The sequence below is a fragment of the Ailuropoda melanoleuca genome, chromosome 12, assembly GCF_002007445.2.
Source record: "Ailuropoda melanoleuca isolate Jingjing chromosome 12, ASM200744v2, whole genome shotgun sequence".
Classification (NCBI taxonomy): Eukaryota; Metazoa; Chordata; class Mammalia; order Carnivora; family Ursidae; genus Ailuropoda; species Ailuropoda melanoleuca.
This window is the reverse complement of record NC_048229.1, coordinates 79,354,075-79,378,149: the sequence shown is the minus strand read 5'-3', so window position 1 is coordinate 79,378,149 and position 24,075 is coordinate 79,354,075. Positions and strand designations below refer to the sequence as shown.

The 24,075-nt window shown below is 53.5% G+C and overlaps 1 long non-coding RNA gene across 1 annotated transcript in view; it reads left to right on the top strand.

Annotated features, from left to right (window-relative positions):
- LOC105239251 overlaps positions 1-24,075 on the top strand; it is a 328,945-nt gene that overhangs the window by 248,333 nt on the left and 56,537 nt on the right. The window contains exon 12 of the long non-coding RNA XR_002143499.2: positions 1,328-1,445. This is a non-coding gene — a long non-coding RNA (uncharacterized LOC105239251). The remainder of the gene's footprint in view (positions 1-1,327; positions 1,446-24,075) is intronic.

Below are 24,075 nucleotides of genomic sequence, written 5' to 3'. Positions count from 1 at the left end.
TTGATGGTGGTGGTGATGATGGTGGTGGTGATGATGGTGGTGATGGTGATGGTGGTGGTGATGATGGTGGTGGTGGTTATGATGGTGGTGAGAATGATGGTGGTGGTGGTGATGGTGGTGAGAATGATGAGGATGACGGTGGTGATGATGATGGTGGTGATGATGGTGAGAATGATGAGGATGACGGTGGTGGTGATGATGGTGGTGGTGATGATGGTGGTGATGGTGATGGTGGTGGTGATGATGGTGGTGGTGGTAATGATGGTGGTGAGAATGATGGTGGTGGTGGTGATGGTGGTGAGAATGATGAGGATGATGGTGGTGATGATGATGGTGGTGGTAATGATGGTGGTGGTGGTGATGGTGGTGAGAATGATGAGGATGACGGTGGTGATGATGGTGGTGGTGGTGATGGTGGTGAGAATGATGAGGATGACGGTGGTGATGATGATGGTGGTGGTGATGATGGAATGGTGAGGGTGATGGTGATGTTGGTGATTATGGCAGTGACAATACTGGAAGAGGAGAATAGAAAGGAAAATGAAGAAAAGAATTTACTTTTCTAATTGTCGCTAAAAAAATCAATGTTAAGGTTGGAATTCCACGGTCAACCCTAACTTTAGAGCAGTTTCTTTGGAAGCAGAAGACAAATGAGGGCTCTGCCTTGGAACTCCATGTGAACTCACCCTAGTGGGTTGGGGTCAAACTCTGGGCAGTGGATTGGCTCATTAAACAAATGATCTAATTTAGTACTTAAGACACCCAAAATTTACTATACTAATTTGTCAAGTCATCCAGGACAACCAAACCACAAACAGTTGGCCTAGTAGGTTTTAATGGAATTATAGACAAAATTCAGATTAACCACTCAGTAAAAGTTTCAATTAAAGTAGAGCTGACAATTTAGTCTCTGGAACACTGAGGGGACTTTTATGGGCTGGTATAAATCTTCTGGCTAATTCTTTCATCTTGCCCTTTCCATTTTTAGCACCTCTCAAGGAGAATGGTTTATGGAACTGGGGAGTAGGAAGCAGGAAGTAGGAAACAGGAAGTAGGAGGGTTCTATTTTGGATATGGCGACTGATAAGCATGTGCAGGCCCAGTTTCCTTGGGGAGCAGCTGTGGAAAGAGGTCTTCCCATTGGCTGGCTAGCAGCGGGGACCAAATGAGGGAAGTGCTCTCGTCAGGGATCCAGCATCTCACGCTAGCCCCAGAAACACAAAAGTATCGACTGAAGTATGGCTACCCCAGGATGTGTTCTTTTAAACCCAAATCTCTGGTCACACCTCCCTTAATAACTGAGGTAATATTTGGCATTTTTCTGCAGAGGAGTTGGAAAGAGAAGCCCTTGCCGGTGTCAGTGTTTCCAGGCGGTGGAAGCAGCTATGGATCGTGCTGTGGGGCTCTCCTCCCTCAGATCACCTGGACAGCTGTCTGCTTACACGGTGAGAATTGCACAGCTTCCCGTTTCAAGATCCATCTGGTTCTCACATCAGGCTAAGCCACGGTCTTCGGAGAGAGCCAGAGCACGCCCAGGAGATGCGAAAATATAGGAACGAGCGTGTTTATATTGTATTTGCATTAATGCTTCCTAGAGTTTATTTTCAAAGTGAAGAAAGAACAATGCATGGCAGGCTATTAAACCCAAACATAATCAGTTTAAAGTTGGGGGCGTGCTCCTAAGAATATTTTTCTCCTGTTCTGAAGGGTCCACTTGAGCAGGGAGCGGGGGTGGGGGGCGGGCTGCGGCGAGCTCTCCTCGGGCCTGAGCCTGCCCCTGGGCCACTGCTGTTTGTCATATGGAGTGGATTAGCCTCTCTCACACTGTCAACTTGGGTGTTCTGCACACAGCCTGTTTTTGCTGGGGTCTTGGTTTTGCTTTTTATAACGGCAGGAAGTGCCCCTCTCGGACCACATGTGAAATCGTGTGGGAACGGTGGGGAGGGGTGAGTGGGGTGTGGACATGAGAAAGCCTCCCCTCAGATGGACGGGTGTGGGGGGAGGAGGGGAGGGAGAGATGCGTGCTGGCCAATTTAACTTTACGGGGCCCGGTTGGCAGGAGGACGGGGAGGCGGAGGCTTTCTTGATGGAACCCGCCTGTCCCTAATAGATCTGCCCCTCATATTTACAATGCCGCGTAGAATCATGGCGGGGCCATTAAAGCACGACGGACTGCAGCTGCTGCTTAATTTGTTCTAAATTTCCTGCTGGCCTCGCCAGACGTGTACAGGAAATGGGCGGTAAATGTTTAATAGGTCATACCTAACCAGACAATTAACAGGTGCTGTCATTTAGAAAATCCCAAACGGTGTGTGTGCCTGTCCAGAACGGGATCAAGCGTGCTGTTTTGTTTTGTTTTTTCCTTTTGAATGAAGGCAGGTATAATGTGATGGGGTGGGACCCAACAGGGGACTTCACTGAATAAAAGTCTGAGTGGGGGTGCCCTCCCCGATCTCACCAGCGGCCAGCCCTGTCCTTCCATATCCTAGCATGCTGCCCGAGCCGGGGACTTACACAGCGAGTGGACAAGGGTGCCGGGAGCCTCTGGGTTCATGGAGAAGGGGCTTCCTCACCTGTAGCTCCTTCTCCCGCCTGTTCCCTCAGTGGGGTGGGGTGGGGCGGACAGCGAGCACCGAGGGCAGTAAAGGCCCTTCTGTGGCCTGGGAGCTCTGGGATAGGACCAGAGTCCAGTCGGGTTTGGAGTGGAGGGAAGTGTGTGTGTGTGTGGGCGTGCACGTGTGTGTACCTGAGCAGAGTGGAGAAGCTGTGCACAGCCAGGCCAGCTTTATCCTCGCCGGGAGTCCCTGTGGCCATCTCCCCCCAAACCCCCAGGTCCCTCAGTTCTGCCACAGCACCTTACCAGATCCACCCCCTAGTCCGAGGATGGAGGTGCAGTAGCACTTCTGCTTTTACAAAGGGAAAACTGAGGCACCCATGGGCTCAGAACAGCTGGTGGCCGAGCTGGGAATTGAACCCAGAATCCTTGACTTTAAGCCCTGCATCCAGAGCACCAGCAAAGGACACATCAGAAGAGAAAACACCATGACTGCATGCCCAGGAACCAACCTGTTAAGATGTTGGGACCATTTCCTTGAGCTTTCCTCTATGGAATATATATGTTTCCTTATTTATTTTTATTTTTTATTTTTTACAGAATCAGTATTGTGTTCTCTATGTCGTTTTGCAACCTTGTCCTTAGAATTACTCTCCTACGGTGATCACTTGCCGCTGTTCGCAGGCAGAAGTGTGGTTTCTAATGGTAGCGTCTATGTCAGCTAATAGGTAATGTGTTAAATGATCCAGTCAGTCCCTTTTCTTGACATTTAGGCTGCTTCTAATTTTTCTTGTTCATAAAGCATGCAAATCCTTGTTTCTATCTCTGATTATGTTAATGCTTGTACAGTGGGAGCGAAGGAAGCTCATACAGACAAGGTCCTCAAGTCAGTGGGGAGGATGGGGTGCAGAGACGGTGGGAGCAGCGGAAGCAGACTTCCGCTCGCGGCCTCGGTGGGCTCCGGCAGAGAAGGCGTAGGGCAGGGTGGGGTCATCATAACTGAGTGTGGTTGGATTCCAACCCCGGCAGTTGTACTGACTGATAAGCCAACAGCAGATTGTGAGTGTTCCCAGGAACGTAGACCGAGTGAAACGGGGAGCGGTGGGGGCCGAGCACGACGCCGGGAGAGAGTCGCTGGTGGACGAGCCCATGGGAGGTGCGCTCGCTCAGCCCGCTCCTTGATCTGGTTCCCTCCTTCCGGGACTGTATTTCGTCACCGGGAGAAAGAGGAGTCCGTGGGGTCCAGTCTCTGCCAAGGGTCAGTCACCCAGTGCCTGGCAGGGTCTCAGGGCTCATGGGTCAGAACCTACATTTATTGGAGCCAAGGGAGTCGTGTGCACGCATAAAACTCAAGTCGCCCAGAGACCTTAGGTCACTCACATTGATCCCTCTCCCACCTCTCACAAACGGTACCAGGGAAGTGTAGACAGCAATTCAAGCCAGTGGGCGCTGTGCCCAGGCTGGGTCAGCCTTGAGGGCAGGGAGCCTCCCCGGGTGGCCCGCTGCCTCGTCTCTGCTGCCGGCTCTGTACAAAGCCCTCCACAGACACGTGTGCCGGCAAACCCAGCCTTAAGCACAGAGAGAGCCCACAGAGAACTTAGGCTCAAGATGTCTTTCCACGTCGCCTCAGGTGTCCTGGAAACTCTAGGCGCTCAACAAATGTTTCCAACAGAGAGAGTAGTCCCGTGGGAGGTTCTTGGATGACGTGGCCGTCCCCGACATGTCCACTCCACTTTTGTGTTTATCGCGATCTTGGTCAATGAGAGGTATAGGATTCAGGGCTGGCAGGGCAGTGACATGGCTGCTCTGGGACTGCGCTTTCCCGGTACGTGGGCTTCCATGGGTGGGACAAGGAAGGTCTCCAGCAAACTGGATGTTGGGCGCACTGGCCGGAAGACATCTTCTTACAGAGAAAGTTACTAAAGCTTGAAGACCCCGAGTTGGCGCAGCCGGTCAGAGGCTGAAGTGATGTGGCCCCCAGGTCTTTGGAGCCCATGCGCCGTGCCTCAACAGCCCCGGGCGGACATCGGGATGGCAGTCGTTGCCCTGGCTACCGGGCGGCCCACAGCTCCCATCCTCCTGATACTACCTGCATGAAGTTCAAGTCTACTGGGGTTCAAAAGATGGTTTAAAAACAACATCTGAAAAGTCTTCCAATAGTTGATGACTGATAGCTGGACTTCCTGTCCAGTAAATTGTCTACTCCAGGCTGCAGTTACATGGGCGACCCTCAGGTGTCCTTATCAGCCCTTGATGCGCGTGTAAACCAACCCTCATTAATGACAGGATGGAAGCAGGGACACTGTGCAGGCCTCCGCCTGCTGTCCTCCTCACACTTTGAAGTCCAGCTGCTAATAGCACCGCCGACCACAGACATAAAAACGGGTGACGGGTTTACAGACATGTCTAATTTCAAACAATTGATGCCGGTTGTCACTTCTGCCAGAAGGCTTCTTCTGGTCTTCCTGGTCATGGCGGAGCAGGCCGTGGGCGCAGTGACATCCCTCCCTGAGAGATTTTAATACTCTAGGGCAAGGGGGTATGAATGTTGACCTGAGACCAAATCAGCCCATACATGTGTTCACAGTCTTACACATTGTTCATAACACTTAAAACCAGGTTATTTTATCTAAAAACCTAGAGCTCTGGCTTTTCTTGATTAGTCAGAACGCTCACCCACAGCTGGACATTCCCTGTGGCATCGGTTGGCTGGATGTGGATAGGGCCGACCTCAGGATGGGGTGCCCTGTCGTCCTGCGCCGGCCCTCTGTGTCTGTAAGCCCCACGCCCGGCTGCTGTAGACCGTGGAATCAGAAGCCGGTTTCAGGGTCTCTCATTCTAGTCCTTAAAACCCACAATAGGAGAGAAGAGATGGGGAAGACAGTACAGCAGGTGTACAAAGAGCTCCCAGCTGGAAGTCACCTGTCTGGAGGTCTGGCATTGTGTCTAGGCTCTGCTGTGGGTGTCACGTGGGGATTACCAGCCCACCTGACACCTGGGGTCCTCCTGCCGTGTGAGCTCAAGGTGGGAGTGACCTCAAGAGTCCTTACGATACTCAGCTCCTCTTTCTCTGCCATACAGTATGGAGTTTTCCATTCCTCCCCTCCCTCCTAGGGTGGGGAAATTCATACCAATGGAAAAGGAATGGAGGAAAACTAACTTGAGGGGTTCTGGGTCTGCCTGGAATTCAGAACAAGCCCCCAGGCCTTTCTGGGTCTCAGTTTACAAAGCAAGAGGGTCGGGACAGTCCGTCCACGTGAATCCGGAGCCCCTTGGAGATGCCTTCCCTCATCTAGGTGACGTGGCCAGCATTGAGAGACCACAAAGTCCAGATGTGTCCCCATGCCTTGGAGAGGGACAGAGCATTCAGTGTGGAGAGAACCTGAGTGGTGGGGAGGACAGGAGCTGGAATGTTCTCACTGGGATTTCAACCCCCTCACCTCCTGCCTGGGTGACTTCAGGCAAGCTTTTCACATCTCTGGCATCCAGTTTCCTTATCTGTCAAACAGTACTGACCTTGGAAGAGTTCTTGTTGAAATAGGATCACAGAGCTGTAGGACATGTAGCCTGGTGACTGGCTACAGTCACTAGGAGTCCCTGAGGTTGTAAGATACTAATTCTGTCCCAGAGACCTAGATGTGCTGGGCAGGCATGTAAACCCTGCATAGGTCCCACGGGTTCCGTGTCATTGATGGGCAAGAGCCATTGCCCCCCCAAACCCGGCCTTGGCCTTGGAACAGCCCATTGCCTCCACTCTGCAAGAAGGCCCTGCAGACCTACCATGAGCCCAGCACCCTCAGTCAGGAGAGTCTGCAAGGTTCCAGCCTTCAGAAAATGACCCTCAGGCTGAGAATGTCAGAGCCTTGGGGGAGAGCAGAGAAGAGAAAGAAGAAGGAAGGAAGGAAGTGTGTGTGTGCGGAGAGGTGATTATGCGAGAAGGTGAATGCCCAGTGAACCCTCTTCTCCCTGACGGAGGCGATAAGATGGCCTGCTGGGGGGGGGAGGATGCTTGAGGAGAGGTGTAAGGTATTCAGGTTGTAGGAGTTGAAAAGGGTCCAGGCCTTTAGTAATATTTATCGAGTGTAAGAATGAATGAATGCGCGATAGCTCTGTCCCCAGCCAGCTGTCACCCTGGGGAGGAGTGGGGGAAAGCGACAAGTGGAGGAGGGGACGCTCCCTCCCGTCCTGCTTCTGCCATGTTCTGGCTGTGTGGCTTGGGGACAAGCCGCTTCACGGCCCCGGGCCCCACGCTCTCCAAGGACCCTGGGTTCTGCGAGCCCAGTTTGCTCTGCCTGCACTTGCTTCCCCACGGCTTCGGGTGCTGCCAAAGAGACTCGCATTCACAGGGTGTGGGTGTGCTGGCATCCTCCTCCCGATTTTCCTCTGACTCTGACAGCAAGTGCCGCTTTCCCGGGCATGGGTGGTCTGCGGCTGCCCGGCAGACGTCAGGGGGTGCGGGCTCTCACACAGGCTTCAGGCCTTACCTCTGGAAGACAATTCCTGCATGAAGGAGGGCCCCCGCTCGGGCCTTCCGGGCACTCTTGGAACTGCACCTTCGTGCAAGCATGACTGGGCCTGACCCAGTTCTCAGAGGCTCTCCTCTGGCTTCTTCTTTCCCCACGTCAGCCCCTGCTGTGGCCCTGTTGTTGGGGTCGGGGCTGCAAGTATGGGGCTCACACAGGCACAACCTCTGCTGATGGCCGGCCCGTCTCCTCCTGTCTCCCCTCTGTGCTTCCCTTTGAAGTCAGCGGGGCTCTGTGCAGAGCTGAGAATGCAGGGGTGTGGAGTGAAGCCGATGGCTCTGGTGGTTCTGGCCGGAATGGAGGGAGGAGACGCCAGAAGTCTCACTGGAGAGCTGGGGCATGGCAGCCTTTGAGAGCAGTTTTTCCAACGCGAGAGGTTTGGAAAGGCTTCAGCTAAACCCCTGACACCCTGGACTCAGAGCCCTGCTCAACCTGAAACCATGGTCCGCCTGCTCCAGGAGAGCATTTCCAGGCCCACCAAGCATCTTGGGTGAGTTCCCCTCAGCTTGCTCGGGGGCTGGGCTGAGCCTCAGACACACAGCCGAGCCTGGAGCCTTTGATGAGGGGTCACACCTTTCCATGCCTTTCATTCAGGACAGACTTGGAAGCTGCCGCTAATTGATTTGAGTTTGGACAGCGCCCTGCGGCATGCACGATCGATCGCACAGGGAGGCCACCTGGCCTGGGGTTGGCCAGGAGCCTGAGCTTTCGCCAGGCCAAGAGGTTGGGCATGCAAGGGATCCGGTGCTGTTCCATCCCGAGGGGGGCATAGCTTGAGGAGTGAGGAGGAGGCCAAGGCACCATGTTGCCCAGATCCCACTGTCCTCCAAACACACTCGTGTCGGGTAGGGCAGAGGGAAGAGGCGGGGACAAAAGCAGCTTGTGCATGAACCAGAATATGAGCTGGGTGCTCATCTGCCGCCCTGGGCGTGCACGCCTCTCAGTGTCCCTCTGCCCTCCACGTGTAGGGGCCCGGGGAGAGGAGGACGGGGAATAGAGACGTAGGGGAAACAAAGCTCGGAACACGCAACTCTAAATGCAGTCTTTGACTCAACACACTTTATTTTGAGCATCTGATCGATGGAAGAAAATGTGTTCGGTCTGCAGCAGATGGAAAAAAAGAAATAGTTTGTTCCTTCACAAGTGTTGCAGAACAGGGTATTGGGCACGACCCAGGTTTCAGACGCAGGTCCGTGGGCCCCGAGCCAGGTAGTTTGACGTCCCCGAGCCTCAGTTTCCTCCCCATGGAGGTGTTCTGAGGATCCAGGGAGCCGAAGCAGGAGCAGCCGTTAGCAGGGGCTGGCACGGAGCGAGCCCTGAGGCGGTCGTGGTGGCTGCTGTGCTGGTGGCTGCCGCCCGGCAGGGGACACAACCCATGTGCACGCGTGCAGCTCTGAGCACACTTAGGCACTTCTGTTCCCCGTCGCCTGTTCCTGTCCACATCATGGCATTTCCCATGCATGGTGACTACTGGTTCCCGTGTCAGGTGTCCCTGGATGACCCTGGAGCTTCTCATCCGCAGAACCTCACATGACTCACATTTGAACCCTCAGCCTCAAAGAGCTGGCATGGGGTAAACGCACGTGCACGCTCTCCGCCCGCTCTCCCAGCACCCGCACCCGTCCATTTTTCTCTTGCATGCTCTGTAACTTACTTCTTCACCATGATTTCTATCTCTCCCCACTAGAGTATCAGCTCCAGAACAGCAGGAATTTTCTCTCTCTCTTTTTTTTTTTTTTAAGAGAGAGAGTGTGCACACAAGCAGGAGGGGAGGAGCAGAGGCAGAGGGAAAAAGAGAATCTTAAGCAGGCTCCACGCTCAGCAGAGAGCCCAACGCAGGGCTCTATCTCACGACCCTGAGACCAGGACCTCAGCCAAAATCAAGAGTTGGACGCTTACCTGATTGAGCCACCCCAGTGTTTCGAAGTTTTGTCTTTATTTTTGATCCGTGATTGATCCCCAGTGCCTAGGCCCATGTTACGTGCAGAAACTCCCACAGTACCGGACACACAGGAGTCACTGGGTCCGAGCTGTCAAACGGCTTCCTGAATAAAGTAGTGAGACTTCGTGTCGTGAGCAAGCAGACTAGTTATTCCAGGCAGGAAAGGCCGTGGAGACAGAAGCATGTTCTAGCACAGAGACAAGCACACCCAGGAGTCAGGCCCAGCCAGTCCCATTTTCTGTCCCTCTGCTTCCCGTCCATGGGATTTCTGCAGGTTACTTACCCTCCCAGAGCCTCAGCCAGCACGCCGCAGTGTGGGAACGCTAACGGGGTCTCCTGCTGAGATGTGGGAGAATGAACTGTAGTGATAGGCGAGAAGCGCGGAGTGCCCGGTCTGCCACTGGGACGTGATGACAATGTCAGACATTGTTGCAACCACGTTGTGCCCTGAAGCTGGTCATCGGGAAGAGCTGTGTCCCGAGCTCCTGCCGGAACAACATCACCTTGTCCTCCTGTTACAACCCCTATTAACTTTCCATGTGGCCATCTGACTTGGCGGCCGGGGGTACGTGTCATCCACATCAGTGACAGCTATGGAGCCTTAGTCCTGGTGGGTTTAGTCTGCTGCTGGAGCCACGAGCAATGTGGCTCCCATCACTCCTCTGCAGCGGGACCCCCGTGACCCATCCCTGCCCCTGCGCCCCCAGCCGCCCACTGAAATGCCACTCCAGACCATCCTCCTTGGGTATGGTGTGTGCACAGGCCTGAGTTCGAATCCCGAAATTCCCAGTCCCACTGCCCAGGCATGTATTTCTAGAGCGTCTACAGTTTGCATGGTGGCTTGGCTTGCTCTTCCCCTGTCCTCCGATGTAGGACGGCCTGGAGGAGCCCCCACCCCTCTACCTGCCACATCTGGGACTCATTGGTGCCGTCACGACCGTTTGTTTATGTGTAATTTCTGGCTAAGACTTGAAAGTTGAACTACCGCTCCTTTGTCTAAACAGTCACTACTGTTATACAAAAAGCAGGCCATCCCCCGGCTTGGATGTTGGACCAGAATATCTATTCCCAGTGCACCTCGTGAGAAATCAAAGGGGCTTGTTTACTCCCAAATGAAAACTTGCAAAATTCAGAATCCCCGGGGAGTGGCTGTCTCACTGGGAGGAAAATGCCTCCTGAGAAGTTCACGGTAAAGCCGACAGGTTTGTTTATGGAGACCGTCTTCTCTGGTTAGGAGTCAGACATCCTGAAACCACGGGCAGGCGGAGGCGGGGTCCTCCAGCTGGGGGACAGGACTGTGTCCTCAAGGTGGGGTCGGCGGGTTCCCTTGTGGCCCGTCCCACAGCCAGAACCTCCCTGCTTCCCTGCTCTTCTCTCTTCTTCCACCCAGGGAAGGCGCGGAGGCAGGGCAGTTTCCGAGAGAAAGTCTCCTTTGTTTCTCCTGCAAATGTTTTCATTAGAAAGCAGCTTCTCCTGTGTGCGTTGTCCCTGACCTCTCAAAGCCCCGGTCATCGGGTTTCAGGACCACGGTTTGGACAGCTGCACACACTGATTTGACAGGTATCTGAGCAGGGCGGCGGCTCACCGCGCCCAGAGAGGCCCCGGCATGGCCCCATCACTCCTGCAGGCAGGGGCCCCATGGAGTGTCCACCCCTTCCATGGCCAGCTGTCCATCAGAACAAGTCCAGTGGCCCTTCCATGGATGGGAGAACTCCCATGTGCCCCAGCTTATAATTTCTTCAATTATGCCTTGGAGGGAGGGGGGAGGGGGCTAGTGGCTGGCTGACTTCCATTTCTCCCTCCTGTGGGCGGTGGGGTCCAGAGGACTTCCACCTGACATGGCTCTTGGCTTTTGGGGGGGGGGGACGAGGATGGCGAGTCGTAGGAGGGCCTCACAAAGTGCAGCTGGTCCCAGAATGAGGCCCGGGAGCCCCTCAATGCCCCCAGTGTCTTGTAGAGTGCGGGGCCAGGTGCTATCAGGTGCAGAGCCTGGCAGCTCTTCTGCGAGGCTTCCACAGCTGCCCACACCACGCTCCAGAAGCTGGGGGGCTTCAAACCGTCAAAACTTCATCTCTACCAGCTCTGGAGGCCAGAAATCTGAGGTCGGGGCATCGGCAGAGCTGTGCTCCCTCCACATGCCCTGGGGGGGAGGCTGCGGCCTGCCTCTTTCCTGCCTTGTGGTGCTGCCAGCAGTCTCTGGCTTATGGCCACGTCCCTCCCATGTCTGCCTCTGTCTTCACACGTGTGTCTTCCATCTCTGTATGTCTGCGCCCAAATATCGCTCTCCTCTCTAGGCACCAGGCATTGGATGCAGGGCCTGCCCTACTCCAGCATGACCTCATCGTCACTTGATGGTGTCTGCAAAGGCCCTATTTCCGAATAAGGTCACATCCACGGCTACACCATGTCCGCGGGTAGGGGGGTTATGGCTTGAATACATCTTTTCAGGGAAGCATTTCTACCCAGTGCAGAGCTCTTCTCTACAAGGGCCCATGTTGCTTTTCTCATCTGGGTAAAAATCTGGCCTTCTTCCCTGGGTGATGTGTGGGGTAAATTGGCTGGGATCTGTAGCATGCTCATAGCCCGGCGCACAGTGAGCGGGATACCAGGGGGTTTGTGCTTACTATTATCCTCAGGCACAGGGCTCCAGAAACAACACAGAAAGAAGGAGGGTCAGGGTCAGAGGCACATGATCTGTAGCGGTCTCCAGTTACCGTTAGAATAAAACCCACATAGCCCCCAACCCTCATCCCACCCACCGGGCTGGCCACGTGCGCCTCTCTTCCTCCCCACGTCACCCTGGCTGCCGCTGTGGGGACTGTCTCCCATCCATGGCCAGTCCCACTGCCTGGAAGAATCTTCTCAAGGTCTGTGATGGCTGGGCTGCTTCTCAGCTTCCCGCCCACCCCGTGGCCAGGTGATCCTGCAGGACAGCGTCTTGTCACCCTACTGCTGTTCCGTCAGTCTGCTCTCTCCATGCTGTTAACAGGGTGTCATTTTATGGAGGTCAGTGTTTGCTTGTGCTCATTATCGGAATGGGTCTAGAACATAAACCCCACGAGGGCAGGAGATGCCTGCTTCATTCTTCTCAGTGTGTCCCTGGCTCTGTGGGCACTCCATGGTCAGACCACCTGAGCCCCTTCCAGGGGGCAGACGCCATCTTGTTGGGAGCCTCCATCTGGGGGCCCCTGGGAAAGAGCAGGGCTTGGTGTGGCTCACCAGGCCTTATGTTTTCCTGTCCTCTTTGTTTCTGTTGAAGTTTTTATTTTGAAAAGATCTGGGGTCCACCCATAGAAGAATTTCCAGATGTCACAATGGACTCCCATATTTGTGCCACCTGGCTCCACCCATGTCAAGATTTAGCTATATCTGCACTTCTGTTCCTTTTCTTTCTCACGGTCATTTCATGGTTATTGCTTGTTGCTTTACTTTTGCTGAACTCTTTGAAAGTAATCTGTATGATGTGTCCCTTTTTGCCCCTGAAGGGGTCAGCATTGTCCCTTAGGAACAAGGACGTTCTGCCACACAACCACGATGTCATGGTGCTGGAGCAAACGCTCATGTTCCCCTGTCACCATGGGTCCCAATATGGTGCTTTATAGCAGCCGTCAGCCTCCCGTGCAGGCTTCAACCCGGACTCAGTATCACCGCCGGCGTCACGCGTCATTGGTCTCCTTGACTCTTGTGTGCCCTCAGCCTGTCTTCGCCTTTCATTTCACCAGTGCTTTGGAAGAGAGCAGACTTACCCTTTTGTAGCTTGCCCCTCTGTTCAAGTTTGTCTGATAGGATGCAACTGAGCTCACACATTCTGGCAAATTCAGGGTTTTTAGAAACAAGGGACTTTTCCATTATAAAGTTTAAAAAAAAAATCAATACATTTAGCAACATTGGACCCAAATTCCACATGGCTGTTGTGCAGTGTCCACCCCCAGCCTTCCGTCTTGGGGGCAATGAGTGTGTGACCCTTGCTGTCGTGGTGGGAGGGAGTGGCTGCTAAGTCACCATGTGACCCTGGACACGTCTCAGAGAACAATAACAGAGAAAACATTTGACGAGAGAACATCTCACAAGCGGCAGAGCCTAGAAGATGTGATCTTTTCCCTCTAAATCTGCAAAAGATTTAAACAGACGCTTCCCGCCCGAAGGAGGGGCACAGAGCGCCACAGAGAAAGACAGCACCTAAGTGAGAGCAGTTGGCTGCCGCACGGACTTGTGCAATAGCAGGACGAACAGGCGCTGAGCGGCCCTGCCGAGAAGTGGCCTTGCAACTCATCCGTAAAGGGCGTATCGGCCGCGGAGATCTTTCTCAAGAACTTAGATGCTGACAGCCCTCTGCAGTGAGATGTCGGTCTCAGAGACGAGGAGAGTCATGCCCATGGTGTGGGCCGCCGTGGGCCTTGGCCAGGACAGACTAACACCCCAGCCATGTGCCTTGTAGGACCTTACCTAACCCCCAGAGTTGTAATTTCCCGAGTTCAGACAAGTTCATGCTCAGTACCCACCGCCCCCCTCCCCCGCAGCTGCAACATTCACGTATTTTGAATAAATGCATAATTTATTGAATAAATGCAAAGCGACCATTTTTATTCTTTTCAACTAATTGTTTGGCTCATCCTTCAAGTAAGTGCTTCTCAACCATTTCAAACCACATCGCCTTCCAGGAAACACAGAAACACATCCCGTTTTACATGCTGATTTGTACATCCACTCTCCCGAAAGCCCTACAGAGAATAAGTGCTCATAGGTAATCACAATCCCATGGAAAAACCTCCACCAACCAAAAATGTTCTGTCACTCTGTATTTCCACGTTGTGTTAAAAAGGACCCCCCTGTTGTGAAATGGAATATTCTTTTCTCTTGTACATCTTTACTCTAGAGGTTGTGATTGCCTCTCCTGACCACCCGTGCTCCGGGGAGGGCTATCTGGGCGCTGCTCTGGTCTTCACCAGGAGGCTGGTCTCAGGGTCTAAAGGAGCTGGTCTCGTAGGATCTGCTCCAGTGGGTCCATCCATGGCCCCAGACTCCCTACTGTCTCTGCACCCTCCCACTCCTCTCCCACATGGAGGAAATACCCGTGGATAGGGAAAACAGAAAGCCAAGAGAGCAAAGTCTCCAGAAATGCCCAACTACAAATGAGCTCATGCATGTTCTTAAAAAACAAACAAACAAGGCATTTGGGGTGAGCTGAGCTGTTTATCTCCATATCTACAATGTGTTTGTTGATAGAGATCTTACTTGGAAACTTTCTTTCACAAAGATTAGGACAAATTTTCCAGTTAATGATTACAGGTATTCGAAAACGGTCAGGGGATTTGGCCAGGAGACAAGGTAGGAAGGCTGTCCTCTTCATCTTTAGCCATAGTAATAACAGCAACTGCCGATTTCAGACAAGATCACAGAGAATCGCTGATCTGAATTATCCAGCATAATGGTCCAACGTGCTAAATTAACTGTGACATCTTCTAATTTTATTCAGGCATATAAAGAAAGTTTTTATACCTAAGTGCATCCGATGGCATGTTTTCAACTAGCTTTAAGTAGGCTTTCAGCCTTGCTAAGAAAGGCAGTTGGTCACATGCGTTCTGGAGCCAGGTGTGTGGGTTCAAGTCCTGCCACTGCCACCTCCTGCCAGAGTCTGCCTCAGGCAAGTTACTTATTCCCTCTGTGCCTCAGTTTGCTCCTCTGAACAGCAGGCGTGACAATCATCGTACCCACAGAGTTGGAGCAGATGTTGTCACACCTGTACAGTTCGGATGAATGGCGTTTGGGGAGCTGATGTGGCTCGTGCAAGGTTGCACAGCTGGGCTCAAGTGCATCTCCTGACTTGGGTGCTCTGGCCAGTGCTGCCCATGGAGCCATGCCTCTCCTACCCACACCTGGGCGGAGTTGTACAGGCTCTGCTCAGTAGGATGGTCCCAAACAACCCACGCACCCAGAGATGAGTGGGGTTGACTGCCACGCTGGGCTGTGTTTGGGTGACCAGGTGGATGGACAGCCCGATGGCTGACCCAGTTGCTCAGCCTTTATGACAAATGTAGAAAGTAGATGTGTTTGAATTGGTGCAGCCCGAGACCTCATCTCAGGCAGAAACTGAGGGGCAGTTATTTTGTGAACAAAAGAGCTCTAGATGGAGTTCTGGGACTGAAGCCAGGGATTCTCCCCCTGGTCCTGGCATGAAGCTCGAGCGCCTTGGCCCAGACCATACAACCAGACTGTGATGGGCCACGTTAACTGCAGGGCCCATTTTACCCCAAGGCCCATGCTCCTAGCTGCTTCCCTACCCTGCCTTCCTCAACTAACTTCACTTAGCCTTGAAGGAAACCAATGGCTTGAGATACAAAGTCAAGATACTATTTCGTGAAAAGTGATTGTTAGATGCTGGTGATTAACATTGACTCTGGGATGACCGATTCTACATGTGTGTGTCCTAACTTACCTCTGTCCATGAAGGATTAACTACTTAATTTATCAGGATTTAGTTACCACCTCCAGTCAGTCTCAGCTTAAAGCTTTGCTTATTTAACGGAGGGCGGCTGTCCTAAACAACAATGGCTTCATAAGACTGTCAATTAGTTTTCTCATGATGCTTCTGTATTATTATGACGTCCCCTGATATGATCAAGTAGTTTCTGGTTATGTATCTTTTGCTTAATCTATTCAGAGCCTTTTTCTGCAAAGGATCAGTGGACGCTTGTTAAACGAAAAACCAGTAGGTAGACATCCCCAATCCACAAAGGCACCATCAACATTAGATTGGTCCTTGACACTTGAGACTTTGAGATCCACCCAGAAATTATAAAATCCAATTATGCAACTGCTTTCGTTTCTTCACTTGGAACAGAAGCCGTGCTACTTGGATCCATGAGTCACCAGAACTGGCTCTGAAATATTTTGGCTATTCTAAAATTCAAACCAACTCCTTATGATAAAGATTTGCTATCCCTAATCGAAGATAGGGGCCACATACAAATATCTTTGAAATGACAACAAGCAGGCAGTCTTCAAAGACCCTGTCTAGAAGCATGTTGGGGCCTGACAGCACCATTAAAGCCAGTGGCTGGGATCCCTCTAAAGGGCCAATGCTTTAGCGGTAACAGTAGTGTATTAAAAACAAACATATACTGACTTATGTATTGGTCAGTCTTCACATCAGCCTGGCTCGTTGGTTGTCATCACTTCTAGTCTACAGATGAGAAAACAGATTGAAGGAACGCAGAAGTTCAGATCACTCAGACCACACAACCCTCAAGGGCTGGAGTCAGGGTCCACTCCCAGGTGTCGGCCTCTGAAGTGGGGGCTGTGGTTCATCTGCACTCACACCCGCTGTCTTTTTTTTTTTAAAGATCGTACTTATTTATTTGACAGAGACACAGCGAGAGAGGGAACACAAGCAGGGCGAGTGGGAGAGGGAGAAGAAGGCTTCCTGCGGACCGGGGAGCCGATGCAGGGCTCCATCCCAGGTCCCTGGGATCATGACCTGAGCTGAAGGCAGACGCTTAACGACAGCCACCCAGGCGCCCCTCGCACCCGCTGTCTTATCTGACTCTTGTTCATATGGGTTCTCGACTCTGGCTGCGCACCCAATCTCTGTAGGAACCCTTGAGAAATGTAGGCGATGGAGTCCACCCAGATCAATTCAGTCATGATACATGGGGCTAGGACACTCCCAGTAAATGTCGGAAGTTTCCCACGGGGTTTCTGACATGCCACTGGGGTTGAAATCCCCGGGGGTGGATCATGCAGGGCCCTGTCAGCCATGAGTGCAAGGCTAATTTAGTCTATTTTGATATATACTCTGTTTTACAACTTTACTCCCAAGGAATTCCTTTGTCTTGCCCCCAGGCTGAAAGCAGTGGAGTGCTACCACTCAGGGTAAAGGCAGTGTGGAGGACTGTGGGGCTGAGTGACATCTGACAATGTCTTCCCAGTCAACCTGAGAAACAGCATAAACAAACCATGAAATTTTGCTTCACCTCCGCCTGGGGGCCCTTGGGTGGCTGCCATGGAATTGTCAGCCTCTTAGAAAGTGTCTATCTGCTCTAGAAAGACCACAGGGACACCAAAGACACACACAGCCCCAGCCTGGAGCCATCTCACACCAGAGCCAGCAGCCCAGAACAGCCCTCCTAGCAGCCACCTGGTTGACCAGCAGTCCTCCCCCAGGGGGCCCTGGCTCCAACCTAAAGGTGGGGTGGGGTCCAGTTAGAGCCCCGTTCCTGCAAGTTTCACTGGGAGGTAACAATCAGCAGGCTGAGTGTGGGCGGGGGGCATCCTGCATTTCCAAAGCAGAGGGTTCCTGGACTCTAGTCTTGTTAGTCTTCCCCTTGTTAATCAACAAACTTAATTAACACTGAGAGGATGCTACCCACTGAAATTGCTGTCCCCACAGAAATTTGCTTCCCATAGAGAAATGAGCCCTTTCTCTCCTTCTCCCAGGAGTTGCTTTCCCTAGAAGAGGACTTTTCACAGCAAGTCAAGGTGTTTGGGGATCTCTTGTAAAAAAAGGTTCTCTATAACTTCATTACTGGACTTTTGGGAAAGTAAAAACGCCACCAAAATATAAATCTGGTCACTAGATATTCGAAGCAGTGAAATTAAAGAGGCCTCAAGTAGCCTTTCTGTACTTCCCACATTAACCCGTGGCGTCCTAACCAGTAACAGTCAGTGTTTATTTGATTGTAGTGAAACCAGAACTTCCACTGAATTCTGATAGCCTAATAAATTTTATGCAACATGAATGTCAATACAGGGAAATACAAAGCATTGCAAAAAATGTTCATTCTCTGTAGTCACCTAATTGCATTTTTAAGATTTTATACCAAGAAAAGGTGACATTGAAAGTTGAAAGTCAAACGTACAAAGATGGTCACTGCTAGATTATCTGACTGCCAAGACCTGGAAAATACCGAAATGTCCTAGAACAGGGTTTGGTGAACTTTTCCCTGAAAGACTGAATCATGAATATTTTGGGTCTGTGAGCCACAAACATACGGTCACTGTCACCACTGCCAGCTCTGCCCTCGCGGTGCGCAAGCCGCCACAGGCAGTGTGTAAACCGATGAACGTTCACTGTGCGCCAGTAAAACTTTCTTAACAGGATCAGGCAGCAGGTGGGATTTGGCCCCCAGGCCGTAATTTGCTGATCACCTGTTCTATAGTAAAGAATGTGGTTATCATGCTCTGAAATAATAAAATATGGTTATTTAGCAGCTAATTTAAGATCCTATAGAAACCTGAAAAAACATAAATGATGGAATGTTAACGTAAAAAGCAGAAAAACGGACATACACTTGCTATCACAGAAAAGTGTGTGTAAAAAGGGACATGGCGTGCAGACAGCAGGGTTATGCGTGTGCTTTGAAAGTCGCCCATGCAGCAGACTTTTGCTGTGGGACTGCCGGCTGTAAACCAACCCCTGGGGAAGGTGATGGAAGGCTGTCGATGCGCCATCCCGTGGCAAGCTTGCTTCTGCGGACACACAGCCATCGACTGCGCCCACAAGATGACATTCTTCATTCATTCAGTTGTCTGTGAATTTATTGAAAAGTGTTTATGCACAAACAGCGGACACGTACTGTGTGCCAGACACGGTGCTCAGTGGTGGAAGGACATTCGCAAAGGACACAGACGAGATTCTGGTTAGGTGGGACGGGGGCAGGTGGGACATGCCCAGGCCGTCCTGGCCGCGAGTCTGCTCTTCACTCTCAGGCAACGGGCGGCCCCCGTGAAACTGCTGGGATGGAGAATGCTGTCCTCACCCTGAGCCCGGGCGGCTGGGGGCTGTAGACTTAGTGGGAAAGGTGATGGCAGGAGTCTACCTGTGCCCACCTGGGACAGGCCGGCCCTAAAATTAGGGAGAGGAAGAGCATAGCCACACCCACAAGGACGGACATGGCTTCCCTACAGCTGGTGGGACCCGTGGTCCCAGCCGCCACCCAGCACTCCCCACCTTCCACGGGCACCCTCATCTTGTGGACGTGGGGACGAAGTGGGGTGGGCCTGTCTTACCCGTCAGTAAAGCACGCCGGGGTCTCGGAAAAGGTCCAGATTTATGTCCGAGCATGCACAAGGAGCCGCGAGCATAAAACTCCAGATGTTCCCACTGCAGATGCTTCACGTACGATGTGGGAATTTGGGAATGCTCAAAATAGCATTTGCCCATAAAATTGCCTGAAATGCAGTCCAAATGTATCCGTAAAAGGTAACCAAATAGCTATTTATTGTTACTAGTTCACGTTCTTGGGGCATCCATGAGGGGCAGGGCATTGATGTCGTCCGGTGCCGGACTCATTTGGGGTGACCTCGGAGGCGCTTCCCTGATGCCCTGGGCTCTGGTTTGGAGAATGAAGCTAGCAGTTGGCAAATTGTCTCAGTCAGCCTGGACATCCGAACGGCACACTTGGAGAAAGCCCACCGGGCCGTTCTTAAAACATTCTCCTCACGGTAAATGCCTGAAAACCTTGGTGAGAGTCCAAGCCATTCGTTCGTGAATATGCCAACAGACGAACAGAGGTGACAATGCAACATCCCTAGGCGGGGCTCCCGAGGGCGCCTGAGACAGGCCGTGGCTTTTATTCTGAGAGGTCGCCGCGTTGGCCGTGTTGGAGTGAGGGGTTCCACAGCCTTTAGTCCACTCACAGTGTTCTTGCGATCCTCCACGTCTCTCTGATTCCAGAACGTTCCCATCAGCAGTCATCCCCACCCCCGGCTGGGGGCTGCCTGGGGAAACGTGACATGGAATTCAGTCACCGCTTCTGAACAACACTTGGTTTAAACCACTGGGTTTGTTCAGATGGAAGGAGCCCCATACGCTTCACATAGTGGCTGTGTGGCCTTAAACCCCCGTGACCTTTGTGAGTCTTTGCTCCTCATCTCTCACTCCCAAAGTTCTGTGAAGCCCAAATCAGTCATGCACACAGCCAGCTCATGGCCTCCCTGGCGTGTCCCCTACAGCCTCTGCCCCTTGTTTTCTCTGTAGAACTACCCCCTTGCTCACTCCCTCCCACACCGGGGGGCTGGCTCTCTGTTTCTCAGCAGGCACCATCTACCCCAGGGCCTTTGCTCTTGCTGTTCCCACCTAGAACCTGGATTCTTCCCTCACTTCTTGGAACTTTCATTGAAATGCCACATTTTCAGTAACCCAGTGCAAACGGCCTTATTAATAAGGGCAGTCCCTCTCCTGTCCTTGGGCTCCTCCATCATACTTACAGAATAATACCTGGCTTTTATTTTTGTGGTTTATGAAGTCACTCCTCTCCCAACAGAATACAAACCCTGCAAGAGCTGAGCATTTGCCTGTCTGCTCATTGCTGTGTCCCTGGCACAAGCTGAGTCATGGCATAGAGAGATTGCTCCAAGGGCCCGTGGGATCAGTGGACAGGCATCCTGACAAGCATGCATGCAAGTCAGCTTTCCCTGAGCATATGGAGGTCAGTGTGGTCTGCCACGACGTCCTTGTCCCCTTCCACACATGGAGCCATGAGCTCCCAGACACGCAGCCATGAGCTTGCACACACGTGGCCGTGAGCTCCCACACACGCAGCCGTGAGCTCCCAGACATGTGGCCGTGAGCTCGCACACACGCGGCCGTGAGCTCGCACACTGGTGGGAGGCAGGGGCCAGGAGGACGGGCTGAGGGAAGAAGAGGAGCTTGCGACCTGAGCTAGGTTCTCGTTGGCAGGGAGGATCGGCCTGGGGGTGGCGGCTTAGGTGACCCAAGGGGGGGTCTGTAAGAACACTGTGGATGGCCTGGGCCAGGTCTCAGGGGGATGCAGGAATTCTCCGTCTCCCCCCAACTGCCCTTCTGCCTCTTCTCTCTGTGTCTTGTGTTTTCTTTGTTGATCAACCCCTCCAGCCCATTCCCTCTGCTCCCAGGAATCCTTTTCACAAGACTGTGTACCCAGCAGCATAAAGCAACATGAGCCCTCTGGATCCCAGCTCCAGTTTCCAGGGAGGGGATACTGATTTCTGTTCGGCATGGTTTGAGACGGGGGCTCCCCAGGGCCTGTGGGCTGTGGTTGGCAGTGTGGGGGTCGGGCAGGTCGTGTACAATGGCTTCAGGGGCAGGAGTGGGCGCACTGGGGACGATGGAAGAAAGGAACACCACCGTGAACAGGAAGGCCATTATGGAGCCGTCCCTGCCGGAAGCTCAGGCGAATGTACTGTGCGGGTCCCTCGTTTCTTCCTCATCTGACTGCTCATTCATCAGGTGCTTACTGAGCTCTTATTGCGTGCCAGGCGCTGTTCTAGGGCTTGGAGATACACTGTGGACAGAATCTGCACAAATCCTTACCTTCGGTAAACCCACAGCCCAGGAGAGGAAAGACTCCATAAGGGAGGAAACAGATCCGCTCACGAATGCTGGTGAGAAGCAAGTACTCTCGTGAGGTTCCGGCCAGCTAAGGAGGCAGATGGTGATGGTGGTGGCACCATGATTTCCATGGGTGGGAGGGCCCCTCGGGGGCACTTGGGCAGGGACCTGGCTGAAAGGAATGGTCAGCCCTTGAAGCAGGTGGCAGGCAGGTACGTGTGCTGGAAGACAGGAGGGTCAGCGGACCAGGCAGCAGGGTGAAGGAGCACACGGTGGGCGGCAGTCCTTCAGGCCCTGCATGCAGTGTGGGGGTCTAGGCCTTTCTGCCGGCATTGCCCACACTCTTTGTTTCTTCTCTGAGACATCCCCTGGGAGTGACGGGCTTCTCAGGGGTGCTGGGCTGAGAAAACAGGGTGTGCAGGATGGAGCCAGACTCCCCCCGCGGGCAGCTTGCTGCTGATGGCACAGCGCATCTCAGTTTCCCCATCTGCAGGGTGGCATCAGGAGCTCATCCTTGCCTGTGAGTGTCCCCGGAGTGCAGCCTGGCCCCTCGCAGGGGCTCCATGGGGCCTCCCCGCTGCTATGTGCCATGCCGGGGTCTCGGGCTGCTGGGCGCGGGCCGCCCATCCCTGTCCGTCTGGGAAGGCAAGCCGCTGCAGGGAACTATAAGGCCACAATTGTGCGCCTGCCGACGGCAGGGATCCCAGGGCTCGTTTGTCACAGGTCCGCGGTGACAGTCCCAGTCCGGGGTCAGGGAGCTGAGGCCACACCCCTACTGTCAGGGAGCCCCAGGGATGAAAAACGAGGGACGTTCCTGGCGGTGGTGTGTGTTTGATGGGGAGAGGGAGCTGGCTCTGGGGAAGACTTCCCCCGGCCACACGGGGGGACCAGCCTGGCTGCTCTCGGCCCTGCTGCCGCGTCCCAAGAAGGAGGTAGGAATCCTTGACAGGAAAACCTGACAGATTGGTCCCCACGGGACCATCCCGATAATCTGTTGGGGGGTCTCTAAACCCCAGAAAAGGCCACAGCCCTGGTGGAGGCCTCACCCCGCGGGCCCCAGGGGCCCTGTCAATCAGGGCTAAGGCAGGAGCAATGCAGACGGGTCAGGCCGCCCCTAAAGAAAGCCCCGCATTGTGTTTAAAGGGCAATCCCTGTGCATCTTGGGTTTCACGGAGAAGTCTGTGTGGCCATGCCGGCCCCTTCAGCGTTTGTTGGGAGCTGGGTGAGACAGACCTGAGGAACGGCCCTCTGGGGTGTAGGTAGCACTCTGTTCGTGCTGGGGGGCCGGGAGGGGAAAGGGCACATTTTTATCCCATATTTGGTGATGCGGTGGGCTCCGAGTCCTCCTTGTTCTCCCATTTGTCAGGATCTTAATGAGAAACCCCAGAAGGATTCAGAAATTCCCTTTCCCAAGGACAGGAAATAAATGGGAAAGTTGGAGGAAATTAGGGGAAAACCCACTGCAGGGAGAGACAGTAGTCTTTGTTGTCTATGTGTGAGAGTGTGTGTGGGGGTGGGGGTGTGAGAGTGTGCGGGGTGTGTGTGTGTGAGCGTGAATGTGTATGTGTGCAAGCGTGTGGGTGTGTCACTGTGTGAGAATATCACGCTTGAACGTGAGCGTGTGTGTGAATGTGAGCGCGTTAGAGAAAGGACGGAGCCCGCGTCCTCAGGAAGGGCCTCTGGCACTCAGCTCATGGGTGTGAGGCGCTGGGAGCCCCTCAAGACAAGGGCTCACTCTGGAGTTCTCAGCTTCGAGTCAACAGCATCTCTCTTTCTCTCGTCGGCCGTTGGGAGGCCAGAGGAAGCCGCCCGATCCAGGCAAGTGTAAGTGCGGGTCAAACAGTCAGGACACAGGGAATAAACAGATTGCGCAGCACCGTAAATACGGTGATTTTTGTCTTCCATACGCCGCGCGTGTTTGGGGACGCCGCGCATGTCTGGGGAGGAGGAGGACGAGGAGGAGGAAGAGACAGGCTGAAGACAGAGGGGAAGCGTCTGGCCTCCCAGTGAACTGGCTTCGCCGACCTTCAGAGCTGCTTGGAACCCACAACGAGTCTGTCTGTGCAGGAGGGGCGTGTGTGGACCTGAACCTGGCCGCTCGTTAACGCTCGGGAAAAGCCGCGCACGATGGCCACGGGGAACTGGAAGATGTCTCGGAGCCTGATGCTCTCAGCAAAGCCGTGCCTCCCATGCTCTCCCCTGTTCAGACAAACCATTTGTCACCATAAAGCGTTTCCACTGGGTGGCCAGCTCTGCATCCCTGACACCTGTCCTGGGGGACAGGATGTAACCATCCTGAGCCAGCCACCTTCACGGGCCAGCTGACCTCGGACAGGTCCTGTCGCGTCCCCAAACGTCAGGCTCCTGAGCTGGGAAGTGGGGATTCACTTAGTCTGTCATCCCGCTCATGCCGCCTGGGCCTGCTCTGTGCCCCACACTGGGCTGAGTGCCGTGGCTGCGTCCGCGAGCACAGGCAGAGCCCAGCCCCTCGCACAGCAGTGACGGAGGCAGAGCGAACCCTGGACGTGGAAGGGCTGGCGGGTGCACGGCCGGCCTCCCGGGGCACCGCTGAGCTTCCCCGGTTTCCCCGGGCAGGTGGAACGTGTGTGCAGAGTGACTCCTCATCTGTGTTCACAGTTGCAGCTTTGCCTGCCGTCACTTGGCGTCTCTCCGGGCATCTGTCATACCCTGGCAGCGCCTCCTTCTCTTTACCTGGCTGCATACTACCCCGTGTATGGACGTGCTG